The 14658-nt window shown below is 41.9% G+C and overlaps 1 protein-coding gene and 1 pseudogene across 1 annotated transcript in view; both read left to right on the top strand.

Moving 5' to 3' along the window:
• Window positions 1–14658, top strand: part of BNIP2 (BCL2 interacting protein 2) — a 1133240-nt gene that overhangs the window by 726273 nt on the left and 392309 nt on the right. The window lies entirely within an intron of this gene.
• On the top strand, window positions 13417–14281 carry LOC126958737 (mesoderm-specific transcript homolog protein-like; annotated as a pseudogene).

Below are 14658 nucleotides of genomic sequence, written 5' to 3'. Positions count from 1 at the left end.
GAATCTACTTTCCTCTTTTAAAATGAGTTTTTTCTCAATTGGGTCAAATATACAGGAAACAGATTATGAAATGCTATCAATTAGGTCCACCTTCTAGGTCAACAGAAACTTCAAGGCTTAGTGCTACATTTTAATAGCGTAGTGCCTTTTTTTTTTTTCCGAATTGTTAGGAATCTTTTCTGTGCTGGCATGCAGAAGACAGAAGGAGAGCAGTTTGAGCAGATGAGAAGGAAATCCATATTGCCAGTAGGAAAAGTTAATAAGCCCTTGGTCTCTTTTTTAATTATTTTCTATTGTTTAGGAGGAAAACTGATCTTTGCTCCTGCTAACATTTTTTTTTTTTTAACGTCTCTTGCCCAAGGTCATGTACAGTGGCCTCCTTGGGAGAGTCTAACTATGAGCCATTTCTTGCACACTGGCAACGCAGAAGTACTTTTTATTTAAGGTTATTTTATTCCCTTTAATTTATCATTTTGAAATCTACCTCTTTGAAATGAAGCCTCAGATCATAAGAAAAATGAACAAACGCTTATTATTGCTGTGGCTAATTGAGATGGACCCACCCAAATGAACCTACCCTGTCCTTGCCTAAGCAGGGTCCTGTCAGCTGGTGACGGGAAATCAACCACTACCTGTGGAACCTGGTAGCAGCAAAGTGAAAAACACACATCCTGGGGAAATCCTACCACGGTGTTCCAGACTTCTCAGGTAGATCCCTGTCATGTTTTCCAACCTGGGGCATGGTCCCTGCCTTGATGCCATTTGAAAGATAATACGGCCGGACGCGGTGGCTCACGCCTTTAATCCCAGCACTTTGGGAGGCCGAGGAGGGCGGATCATGAGGTCAGGAGATCAAGACCTTCCTGGTTAACACGGTGAAACCCCGTCTCTACTAAAAATACAAAAAATTAGCCGGGCATGGTGGCAGGCGCCTGTAGTCCCAGCTACTCGGGAGGCTGAGGCAGGAGAACGGTGTGAACCCGGGAGGAGGAGCTTGCAGTGAGCTGAGATTGGGCCACTGCACTCCAGCCTGGGTGACAGAGTGAGACTCCATCTCAAAAAAAAAAAAAAAAAAAAAAGAAAGAAAGATAATACATCGTGAGGCCATTAAGAGTGAGGTGTGTAAGAGAGAAGTTCATTCCTCTATTAAGGCAGATGTCTTCACCTAGAGGCAATTTTGCTCCCCAGGAGATATTTGGCAATATAGAGAGACATTTTTGGTTGTCACAACTGGGAAGAGAGTGCCAGGTATTCTGCTAGGCATCCCACAATGCATAGGAACACCCCCACAGCAAAGAATTATCCAACCCCAAATGAATCTTCCTCTCAGTGTGGGAACATGAGATCCTTCTGTATCTACAAAGAGACTGTTCTTACCTTAAAAATGTTTTGGAGATATCTTCAGTACCAATTCTCACTCCTCCCTGAACCTTCTAGAGCTCCATGGGGACTTCAGGTGGTTAATGCAGATTCAAATGATTGATTAAGAAACACAGAGAGAGTCTTCCAAACCATTTATCTTGCCCTTGTCCTTAATCTTGATTTGCCCTGTAGGTTACTCGTATCATAAAGACAGTATGAATGACTGTCTCAGTGCCTTTCCTCATTAATGTTGCTAGAAATTGATGAGTAGCTCTCTGGAACTGTGGATTTTTTGGCAAGAATTATAGCTCTTATTTATTTTGGAGGACCCGTGCAGCTTTCTAAGCAAATATATGTAGAAAATTCCCCCCAAAATAAACACTGCAAGTAATTGCCTGATAGATGAAGTTGACATTTTGGCTTTGTGGTTTGCTATGATATGTAAAAATCTAATTTTCTCCATGGAATGATGCCACTGCAAAATTGTGAGTAAATTAGAATCAGTGGTTTACTTAGAATGTGAGTAATAACTTCTGTTATGATGTATCAACATTTATTTACAGTTTCTTAAATCGACCTAAATCTACTTGGCAAAATGTTAACTAGATGAATAAATATGGCAGCAGAGTGATAGGGACTTCAGTTTTTCCTTTCTGGGTTTATGCGTCAAAAATCTCTTTGAGAATGTACTTGATTGAAGTTTTGAGACCTTTTGTGCACATTTGAATTGACAATAAATAAGTTCATCAGGTTTGTAATAAATTCAAAATTTATCTAAATCAAAGGTTCTTAGTGCTTTACCACCTGATCTGTGAGACAAGAAGCTGACAACAGCCTGGAGGAGTGCTTCTTTTAATGATAAATTTCTACATCTTGATATTCCCAATCACCATGTAAAGAATTAGAATGTCATAGCAAACAGTCAAAGCATTGGAAAAATCTACCTCTTAGAGATACATTTGCAATGAAAAAAAAAAAAGAGGGGTTCAAACTAGATCTAACAATATCTTCAAATAAATAGTTAACAAAAAGTTGCTTATTAACTGTCACCATAAAACAGAAAGCAAGGGCCTTTGCATGTTTTGGTAGTCTGCTTAAGCTCTTAACATTTCAAAATTAATTTGAAACATCTAATAGAAGCTAATTTTTTTAATCCATTTTGAGCTTTATAAAAATGATAATTATAAAGGCCAAGTATCTTGGAGCAATATGCAATCATTTCTATGGGTTGATTTACAAGTGGGATAAGTTATCTTATGTATCAGTATTTCTTTCCTTTAAATTTATTTTAAGGGCCATATGTGAATAAATATATGGGGATGCTCATCACAGTACTATACATTATAAACAAAAGATTAGAAATAATACAATGTTCAAAATTATGGAACTAAATAAATTTTAGTATACTGTATAATAGAATATCATGTATCCATTAAAAATGATGACTTAAAACAGGACTGACAGAACAATGATGGATTAGTAAGTGAAAACAAAGTGTTACCAACAGCACGTATAATAATATATAGTTTTCGATGTATATAAGTGTGATGGTCAGCCTCTCAGATGGCCTTCTGTGACCCTTACTTCCTTTTCTCCCAACTACCCGTGTCCCCCCGCCCCCTGCCATTGGATAATTTGACCAGTATAACCAACAGCATGTGCAGAAATGATGGATTGTGGCTTCTGAGGCAAAGTATGCATAACATTTTGGCCTTTGAATCGCTATCTTGAGTCACTCTTTCTGGGGAAAGCCAGCTGCCATGTAAACATGGCTCAAACAACTATGTGGAAAGGTCCATGAAGCAAGGAACTCAGGCCTCCTGCCAACAACCAGCACCAAACCAGAGTGCCCTATGTTGGAAGCAAATCCTCTAGCCCCAGTGAAGCCTTCTGATGACATCTTGACTGTAACTGCATGAGAAGCCTTGAGTAAGAACCACCCAGGTAAGCCACTCCCAAATTCCTGACACACAGAAGCTATGTAAAATAATAAATATTTATTGTTTGAGCCACTAAGTTTTGGGGTAATTTGTTACATGGCAATAGATAATAATTGTGTTTTTGAAAAAACATGGAAAATCATATCTCAAAATATTAGCAATGAATATATCTAAGTGGTACAGTGAGATTATGGATTTAATACTTTCCTATACTGCCTTTATGTTTTTTATAAACATATATACTGTCTATGGGGGAAATATGTCATTTTGAAAAATATTCTTCCTTTTGGGGAAAGAGGTGAAACTGGTCTAGAACTTTGTATCCTGATCAAAGGTTCCAAATACTATGGGTGAACAGTAGTGAGATTAGGGAAAGTGGCTATAATTGCCACCTTCTGGCAAATGCGCCAGAGGATGAAGGGCAGGAAGACAGTTTTGTGTCACTGAAATTAAAAAAACAAGTCTAACAAAGGTTTTACACCATCTTCCCGGCAAGTATAGTGACTGGCTAGTTAAGAGAGCTAAAAAACAGCGGATCTACGGAAACAGTAAAATGGCTGCATAGATACACACACATTTTATATGTCGTGAATGAGCTGGAGTCTTGCTCTTGGATTAAGAGAGAGTAAAGTTGGTCTGCCATGAAGGTAAACAGGGAGCCTACACAGTGGTAGTGGAATGCTAGAATTAATTATCTCACTGTCTGTCATACTGTCTGAAATTCCACCATTAAGATTTCAGTGCTTTGAGCCTTGGGTAGTTTTGTAATCACCCAAAACAGTTCTTCTTGCCCACTGCACAGTTAAAGCCAATTCACTGAGATAGCAGCGTTGCAGTAGAAAAACAGTTTACTAGTCACCAGACCAGCCAAGTGCAGGAATGGGAGATGTTGCTCAAATCCACCTCCTCTAAAGCTTGTAGGCTAGGGTTTAAAGGATAATTTGGCAGGCAGGGGGCTAGGAAATGGGTGCTGCTGATTGGTTGGGGATGAAATCATAGGAGGGTCCAAACTGTCTTCACGTGCTGAGTCAGTTTCTAGGTGGGAGTCAGTTCCTTGGTATGAACCACGGGTCTGGGTGGAGTCAGTTGGTAGTCAGAATGCAAAGGTCCAAAAATATCTTGCATCCAATCTTAGGTTTTGACAATAATGATGTTATCTGTAAGAGCAAATAGGAAATTTACAAATCTTATGACCTCCAGAAGTTATCATTCAACTATGCCTACATTTTAACAAAATTCAGGCCCCTCCCATAATCCTAACCTTATGGCCTTTCACTAGTCTTACAAAGGCAGTCTTGGTCCCTGAGCAAGGAGGGGGTTCGTTCCAGGAAGGGACTGTTGCTATTTTATTTTAAAGTAAACAAAGGCAGTTAGCTCGTGAGATAGAATTAGAACTCAGTCTCCTGCTATGAAGGTTAATTTTATGTGTCAACTTGACTCAAGCAAGATGGAGTCAGGTTAGGTTTCTCTCACTGTTATAATCTGTGCAAAGGCAGTTTCAGTTTTTGGTCCTCAAGGTCACCTGTTTAATGCCAAACACTTCTATCTGGGGTGCATATTATGGAGGACTCTGGCAGCTATGGGACAGTAAGATACTTCAGGAGTGAGATCAGGGGAGGCACTCAAGGGAAGGTGAGGATAAACGAAAGAGAGAGAAAATAAACACGGGATTGGAATGCTCCCATGATAAATTGTCAGTTGAGCTTCACTTGTTTAGTTGTTGAGAGAAGTTTTTCTTTAGAGATTAAATATTTCAAAATTTTCTACTGTAAACCAAAAATAGCCACATATGACTTTTTAACAGTATCTCTAGATCAATAAGGCAATAAAGAAATTTCCAAGTAATCATGTAAATAATAGAATGTCACTTTGTTTTTATAAAGGTATTTAAGCTTGATCTCCAATAACCTTATAAAACTCCAAGAAATCACCCTAGTTTCTCTGACCCTGCCTCTATCAGGAGCAGGATTTATCTTTGTATTTCTGTGTGGCTACACTGTACCCCTGAGAGTCCAGTGCTCCCCACACCCAGGAAACAGGTGTCTCTTCAGATGCATTAATGCCATCCCAAATTATAGGGCACACACTAGTTTCTGGTATTTAAATTGATCTGTCACATTCATTCATTTGTATGGTGGTTCCATTTCTCAATGGAACTCCTTCCCTCTAACCAGGATCCTTACATGCCTTTCTCATTTGTCCTCTTTCCACTTTCCCCTGTACTACCTTCCTCCTCACTGATAATCCTCACTAAATTTACTTAGCCCTTTGAGCCAGTGTTGTAATACTTACAGCCATTAAGTGTTAGTGGCAAAGACAGAATTGTAACCCAGTCTCCTGCAATCAAGGTTAATTTTATGTGTCAACTTGACTAGGTTAAGGGATGCTAGATAGTTGGTAACATTATTTCTGGATGTGTCTGCCTGGGTGTTTCTGGAAGAGATCAGCACTTGAATCAGTGGACTATGTAAAGAAGATCACCCTCACCAATGTGGACAGGCACCATCCAATCTGTTGAGGGCCCACATGGAACAAAAAGGCTGAGGAAAGGTGAATTCCCTTTCTCTCTTCTAGAGCTTGAGCATCCCTCTTCTCCTGTCCTCAGACATCAGGGCTTACGGTTCTCAGGCCTTCAGACTCCAGAAATTAGACTGGTGGCCTCCCAAGTTGTGAAGCCTTAGAATTCAGACTGAGTTACCTCACTGGCTTCCCTGGTTCTCCAGCTTGCAGATAGCATGTTGTGGGACATCTCAGCCTTCATCATCACATGGGCTAATTCCCGTAATAAATCTCTATCTATCTATCTTTTTTTTTTTTTTTTTTGAGACAGAGTCTTGCTCTGCCACCCAGGCTGGAGGTGCAGAGGCACGATCTCGGCTCAATGCAAGCTCCACCTTCAGGGTTCCCGCCATTCTCCTGCCTCAGCCTCCTGAGTAGCTGGGACTACAGGTGCCTGCCACCACACCCAGCTAATTTATTTGTATTTTTAGTAGAAGTGGGGTTTCACCGTGTTAGCCAGGATGGTCTCGATCCGCTGACCTCGTGATCCGCCTGCCTTGGCCTCCCAAAGTGCTGGGATTACAGGCATGAGCCACTGCGCCCAGTCCTATCTATCTATCTGTCTGTCTGTCTATCTATCTGTGTCTATACATCTATTCATCCATCTTATTAATTCTGCTTCTCTTGTGATCCCTGACCTCCTGCCTCCCTTAGCCCAGGGCTGTTTTCTCTTACTTAGTCTGCAATTCTTATGCTCTGCCTGAGTTTATAAAAGCTGGATCGAGGAGTTATACTCTTTTAACTGTGTTTTATCATATGCTCAGGCCTCCCGCAAGCCACTTACCCTCCATTTATTCTCCATCTTGCTGCAAGAATGATTTTTTTTGTTGTTGTTGTTGAGACAGAGTCTTGCTTTTTCACCCAGACTGGAGTGCAGTGGCCGGATCTCAGCTCATTGCAAGCTCCGCCTATCGGGTTCACGCCATTCTCCTGCCTCAGCCTCCCGAGTAGCTGGGACTACAGACGCCCGCCACCTCGCCCGGCTAGGTTTTTGTTTTTTTTTAGTAGAGACGGGGTTTCACCGTGTTAGCCAGGATGGTCTCGATCTCCTGACCTTGTGATCCGCCCGTCTCGGCCTCCCAAAGTCCTGGGATTACAGGCTTGAGCCACCGCGCCCGGCCTAAGAATGATCTTTCCACGCATAAATTTGTCTGTATCAATACCCTGCTGGAAGCTGCTTCATGGATTCCTTGCCCATAGGATGAAGTCCTAGCTCAACAGCAAGTTATAAAAGGCTTTGAACATCTTAGCCCCAGCCCAAGTGTATTGGTTATTGCTGTGCTAACAAACTACCTTAAAAATCATGGCTAAAACAAACAACCATTAATTATTATAGCTCAGGTGTCTCTATGTCAGCTGGGGGCTCTAACCTGGGCTTGGCTGGACCACCTTAGCAGGGGCAACTCTGCTTCACATGTTTCACATCCTTCTCCTAGAAGGAGTGGGCTAGCCAAGGCATGTCCTTTACCTGGCAATGGAAGAAACGCAAGAGGGAAAAAGGAAGTGTACAAATCCTCTGGAGACCTAGGTTTGGATCTGACACATTATCACTTCTGCCTTATTCTGTTGGTCAAAGCAAGTCCCATAGCCAAGCCCAGAGCCAGAGAAGGAGGGCTTAGTCAAATTCCATGGCAAAGGATATAGATTCAGAGAAGGATAAAGAATTGAAGCCATAAATGCAATTTGCCATATCAGCTCTGCAATCTTGTCTCCTAACATTTCCTACCTGGAAGATTATAGGACATATGTTCCTAGTACAGTCATTTGCTTTTAGCCCCACAAATTACACTGTTATCATACTTTTCTCATCTGCATGCTTTTGTCCAGTGTTTTTGTTCCAATCTGATAGCTCCTTACACTTCTGTGTACATTGCACCCTAGACAATTAATACCGTCTTATTATTTATTTATTTATTTATTTATTTATTTATTTTTTTTGAGACGGAGTCTCGCTCTGTCGCCCAGGCTGGAGTGCAGTGGTGCCATCTGAGCTCACTGCAAGCTCCACCTCCCAGGACTACAGGCGCCTGCCACCTCGCCCTGCTAGTTTTTGTATTTTTTTTTTAGTAGAGATGGAGTTTCACCGTGTTAGCCAGGATGGTCTCGATCTCCTGACCTCGTGATCCGCCCGTCTAGGCCTCCTGAAGTGCTGGAATTACAGGCTTGAGCCACCGCGCCTGACCTATTTATTTATTTTTGAGACAGAGTCTTGCTTTGTCACCCAGGCTGGAGTGCAATGGCACGATCTCGGCTCACTGCAATCTCCGTCTCCTGGATTCAAGCAATTCTCCTGCCTCGGCCTCCTGAGTAGCTAGAATTACAGGCGCCCACCACCATGCCCAGCTAACTTTTGTATTTTCAGTAGAGATGGGGTTTCGTCATGTTGACCAGGTTGGTCTTGATCTCCTGACCTCAGGTGATCCACCTGCCTCAGCCTCCCAACATGCTGGGATTACAGGCATAACCCACCATGCCCTGCTTACCTTCTTATTTTTTAAGACTCAAGTCAGAGTCATCTCCAGAAAAACCTCTGTGGAGTGCTAAAGTCAGCTTATATGGGCTTGGAAGAGCTAAGGGTTAGCATCTCTCCTCAACTCCTTGTTCAGTGATGACATATTGGAACATTGGAATCAGCACCCATGGGAATATTTACACCACAGAAATTGGCAGCTACAAATCGAGCTTTTTCTCTCTTTCTGAAGATTGTGCTGTTAAAGATTTAGCAGCAGAACACTGAAGCCTCTCTTAACACACTCACCTTTTCAGTCTGTCTTTCTGTTATCCTAAATACGTAGATTCCTTGTGTCATCCTAAATTTCTTCATGTCTTTCCCAACTAGATGGTAAGTCCCAGCAGTCAATTAATGTGTCTTATTGGTCTCAGGATCCCCAGCACTGAGCACGTCAGCACTCAGTGGATATTCAATAAATCTGCATAAAATGAAAGATGTAAACAACCAGCTGTTGTCTGGGCTGAGAAGATGGCCATGAGATATGAAGGTGTCACAAAAAGGTTTGCCTAGGAAAAACAAAAAAAAAAGGAAACATATCTTTTTTCCTCCAGCCTACCGCGACTTGTTGCATCAAATCTCTAGCAAGTCCCGGAGGGTAATATTCATCCTCTTGAAGGGGGACTGGTGAGTCCTTTAGTATCTGTTGCTACATTGGTGTGGAATTATTTCTTGAAAGATTCAGAAGGTATAACAGAGGGTTTCTTTACAGCATGGTTTGGGAGGTGCATTTTGAGGGAGCAGAGGCAGTGGTGTAGTCTGTTGCAACCAGCCTTCCCATACAGAGGAGACTGAGAGTGTAAAATTGGAACTGAGGGCTTCCACTGAAGTGACACAAAAATGATGGACACATCAGAAACGCTGCACTTAACACGGTGAGTCATGGGCATTTCTGCTCTGGACTAGACTGAATGAGAGACATTGAGTTAAAGGCACTTATTGTGGGAGGATAGATTCATAAGTAACCTTTTGGAAGTGCCTTGACCTATTTTTCCTTTTTAAGCTGCACACAGCCTAATTCTAATTTTGAAGAAGAGTTTCTAAAATTTCTGCAGTGTAAGATTAATCCTCAGGGTCTGTGGCATTTTTATGACAGCTTTGACTTTTAAAGTGGCACCAAATTTCATTTGGAAAATGAGCCAACCAAGCATGTCTCTGATAACAAATTGAGCCTTGGTGCTGTTGTTCTGTCACTCCCACTTCTAAGGGAAATGCACATCAGTAATTTGAGATGTGCGAAGGCCTGGTGTCCAGAGCTAGCATGGGGTGAAGTGGGGGACTGTGGGGATGGTGGTGTCTTCCGGAGGAAAAGCAGATTGCTTTTTTTTTTTTTTTTTTTTGAGACGGAGTCTCGCTGTGTCGCCCAGACTGGAGTGCGGTGGCGCGATCTTGGCTTACTGCAACCTCTGCCTCCTGGGTTCAAGCAATTCTCCTGCCTCAGCCTCCCAATTAGCTGGGATTACAGGCATGCGCCACCAAGCCCAGCTAACAGATTGTTTTACAGATCACATGACATCAGTAAATCAGGAGACTGATGTTTAAATACAGGCTGGTAAGTTTGGGGGACGGTGGAGATGTGCTAGTCACTAGGAGTGGAAGGAGCTCTGAGCATTGGCTACTTTTAGTGACTGAGCTTGTTAGAGAGGAGTCTTACACTTTAGAAATTGTGGTTAGAGGCTGAGAAGTCCAGAGTCAGCCTCCGAGTGTCACTGCCCCTAACCTGCTCATGGGCTTTGCCAGCAGTCTCTGGCTGTAATATATGGGATTGGTGATTGCACTGCCAAACTCTGGCAAAACACTCTTAGATCTTGCCATTTGCTTAGGAAAAGAGTCTTTTTTTTTTTTTTTTTTTTTTTTTGCAAAAATAGTTGATAATGTACATGTTTCCTCTCAATTATAGCTGATTTTTCTGTGTTTCTGTTTTAAAGTTGGGGTAGAATGAGGGTGGAAAATATAAATCTGTTGCATGAGGAAATGAGTGGGATCTTAAAGAAAGGCATGCATTCCTCTATCCAACAGGGCATTTTTTTAAAAAAAGTTAAGCACCTTGGTAACTAAAGCCTTTAAAATAGCTAAAAAGGTTATATATTGACTGAATTACTTTAAAGGCTTGGGTTTATTTCTGTGGGCCTGAATTGGTAAGAATTAGAGTATAGAAGTGAGGCTGATCTTTTAGAGTAATATACATCATAATTATAAGTAAATATGTAAAGGCTTAACAACAAGAACAATGACAAAAGACTCAGCAAATAGAAAGATGTTGGATTAATGAGAATAAATTGAACACATATATATAACTGTGCATCCTCCAAAAATCGTTATTAAATATATATTTAATTTATGATATTAAATACTCAAGAAAAATAAACCAGCCTGGCCAACATGGCAAAACCCCATCTCTACTAAAAACACAAAAATTAGCCAGGTGTGGGGGCACATGCCTGTGATCCCAGCTACTCAGGAGGCTGAGGCAGGAGAATCAATTGAACCCGGTGGGGTGGAGGTTGCGGTGAACCGATTGCACCGCTACACTCCAGCCTGGATAACAGAGTGAGACCTTGTCTGAAAGAAAAAAAAAAAAAGAAGAAGAATAAACCACAAGGACAATGCATATGGGAAAGGAGATGATTGTAGCAACGTGTTGAAGGCTTAAAAGCAGAAGGGCAGTGGTAAATGTACTGGATATCTTTCGTACATCATTTCAATTTTTCCCAGCCTTGGGCGGGACAAGACAGCTGAATGATATCCATCTGAGGCACTCTGAATGCACTGCAGAGGCTCTCCAACACCTGGGGACAGAAAAGAAAGGCAGAAAGGAGTCTTCTGAGAAGCAAAAGGCTGGAAGTTGAACTGGAGAGCAAAGAGAGCTGTCCAGCAACCCAAAAGGTTGGCAGCCTGCTTTAAAGCACATATAAATCTCCCATAGCTAAAACATGAGGGCTGGGCAATAAAGCACAAAGAGATCTTTAGAGTCCAGTGCTCATATCCCAAGCCCAGTTGGAGGGAAAGTCCTAATCCCTTCCTCAAAATACTTGTAGCCAAGGTGAGTGAATCTAGCTAAAGCTGCAACCAAGTCCAACTACAGATTAAATTGACTCAGCCTGCTACACTCATGACCCAAAAGAGGTGTGCCCTTTTCTGGAGGTAAATATTAGCACTTAAAATTTTTTTTTCCTTTTTTTTTTTTCATAGAGATGGAGTCTTACTATGTTGCCCAGGCTGGTCTTGAACGCCTAGGCTCAAATGATCCTCCCACCTCAGCCTCCCAAAGTGTTAGGATTATAGCTGCAAGCTACCACGCCTGGCCAATGTTAGCACTTTTTAAGCTACTGTTCTTTAATATACAATTACTAGCATAAAATTAAAATTAAAGAGATATGTGAATAAGCGAGAAGATATGACCTATGGTTAAGAGAGGTCAGTAGAAGCCAACCCAGAGATGATTTTAATGTTGGAATTATCAGACATGGACTTTAAAATAAGTAGAAAAAATATGTTACAGTATCTAGTGAAAAACGTGTGAATAGAGAGGGAATATAAGCAGACAGCTAAAAGCTATTAAAAAGAACCAAATGAAAATCTTACAAATAAAAAATGATATTGGAAGTGAATAATTTATATAATGTGTTTAACAGCAAACTGGACACAGCAAAGGAAAAGAGGGTCAGCAGAAGCACAATACCTGTAGAAGTGCAAAACATACTGAATATTGCCAAGAGAAATAAAAAAGATCTAAATAATAAAGATTATACACATGCACACACACACACACACACACACACACACACACTTTTTTTTTTTTTTTTTTTGAGACGAAGTCTTGCTGTGTCACCCAGGCTGGAGTGCAGTGGCGCAACCTGGGCTCACTGCAAGCTCCGCCTCCCGGGTTCACGCCATTCTCTTGCCTCAGCCTCCTGAGTAGCTGGGACTACAGGCATCTGCCACCATGCCCGGCTAATTTTTTTTTTTTTTTTTTTTTTTTTTTTAGTAGAGATGAGGTTTCACCATGTTAGCCAGGATGGTCTCCATCTGCTGACCTCATGATTCGCCTGCCTCGACCTCCCAAAGTGCTGGGATTACAGGTGTGAGCCACTGTACCCGGCCACAAACTTTTTTTAATGCATTGCACAACTCAATATTGTTGAGATGCTCATTCTTCTTTACCTAATATATAGATTAATGATAGATTCAGCACAAATCCAACAAATCCTCTAAGTCTCACCTCTTGTCTCAGCCATAACTGTAGAGGCCAGTTTTGAGCATGCTTGAAACACCTGCATGGAAGTCTAAACTGACAGTGCCTCTCTTAGGCTTCTTTGATGTCAAGTGGTGGGATACCTGGAGGAACCTGGTTGACAACTCACATACAAGTGCCCCGAAGCTGTGGCCAACAATATAATGCATTCTTCTCTCTCTCTCCTTTCTTGACTCACTCCCATTCCTAAGTCTCAGGATCATACCCACACGTAAATATTTTGTGCATCAGCCTTTGTCTCAGGATCTGCTTTTGAGGAATCCAGACAAGACAATAACTGGTTCAGCAGACTTGGAAAAGTTGATTCTTATGCCAGCAGTGGAAAAATCCAAGAAGAAACTTGTAGCATGGAAATGCCAAAGGGCTCAGAAGTTAATGACACTGGGTACCTCTGGAAGTGGGGTGAAGAAAGGATAAAAACAGAAAGACTTAAAAAAAAACAGTTAGATTTGGAATCTCCTTACCAATTCCATTTATTAGAATGACAGCCTTAGTATCACCGTAGCCGAATTTTTGAGGTTTGTTCTCTCTAGTAAGAGGACTGAGGGCTATGAGACTTTAGGACAATTGAGGATAGAGACTTAGTGAAAATGTACATGCTGAATTTTAAAACTTCTCCTCTCCCTCTTCAGCCCTTTCACTTATTTTGTTTCTAGAATGCTGGCAGTCAGCTTTAGCTCCTCTAGACAAGAGATTAGAAGACTCTACGCTAAGAAATCCAACTAGCCAGCATGCACAACTGATTTCCCCAAACATGAAGTCCTGCAGCCCAAGTCTTAACCTGAATCAGGATGAGGGGGTGGTGGGTCGAGGTGGGGCTGTTGAAAGTGCTCCTGCTTGCCACATACCTGCACATCCCACCCGCTCAGCTCTCCCTTGCCCTTCACTCATGGAAGTCTTTAGGCAAGTTTTTCACTTACAAGGGACGGCCTATCTTCTACCGAGACTCTGTGGATGTGGTTGGAAGTCCAGAGATAGTTGTTCTTTTACATGGCTTTCCAACATCCAGCTATGATTGGTACAAGATTTGGGAAGGTCTTACCTTGAGGTTTCGTTGAGTAATTGTTCTTGATTTATTAGGCTTTGGCTTCAGTGACAAACTGAGACCATATCACTCACTATTCCATATTTGAGTAGGCCAGCATCCTGGAAGCACTTTTGTGGCATCTGTCTATCAAATGGAGGTATCTTTCCTGAGACTCACTGTCTACTCCTTCTCCAAAAGCTGCGCAAAGGTGGAGTTGTGCTGTCACCCATCCTCACGCAGCTGATGAACTCCTTTGTATTCTCTCAAGGTTTTACACCAGTCTTTGGGCCATATACTCAGCCGTCTGAGAGTGAGCTGTGGGACATGTGGGCCGGGGTCCTCAACAATGACAAGAATTCATCACTGACAGTGTCTTAGAGTACATCAATCAGAGGAAGCAGATTAGAAAGCGCTGGGTGGGAGCTCTTGCCTCTGAAAGTATCTCCATTTATTGTATCTATGGGTCATTGGATCCTGTAAATCCCTATCCAGAGTTTTTGGAGCTGTACAGGAAAATGCTTCTGCGGTCCACAGTGTCAATTCTGGATGACCGCATTAGCCACTATCCACAGCTAGAGGATCCCATGGGCTTCCTGAATGCATATATGGGCATCACCAACTCCTTCTGAGCTGGAAAGAGTAGCTTCCCTCTATTATTTCCCCTATTCCCTTATACAGTTTCTTCCTAAGTGTATTCCACTTAGGAGAAACGCCCAAAAGACATCCTAGCCATCAAACACTATTCTCTCACAAAGTCCACTTTACTCAAATTGGTGAACAGTATGTAGGAAGAAGCCAGCATGAGCTCTAACTAAGGCTGACATAATAGTCTGTCTCCCATTTTTTTGACATCTGATCAAATGTACAGACTTGCCTTTGTTTTTGTGTTATTAGGAAATTCTGATGAGCACTACTACTCACTGATGCAGAAAGACGTTCTTTTGCCTGGAAGGCTTTTTAACACTTTGGACTTTTCTGAAGTATTTAGAAGTGCTAATTTCTGGTC

This window comes from Macaca thibetana, chromosome 7, assembly GCF_024542745.1.
Source record: "Macaca thibetana thibetana isolate TM-01 chromosome 7, ASM2454274v1, whole genome shotgun sequence".
Lineage (NCBI taxonomy): Eukaryota > Metazoa > Chordata > Mammalia > Primates > Cercopithecidae > Macaca > Macaca thibetana.
Note: the sequence above shows the minus strand (reverse complement) of the source record. Positions and strands in the feature narration are given on the sequence as shown.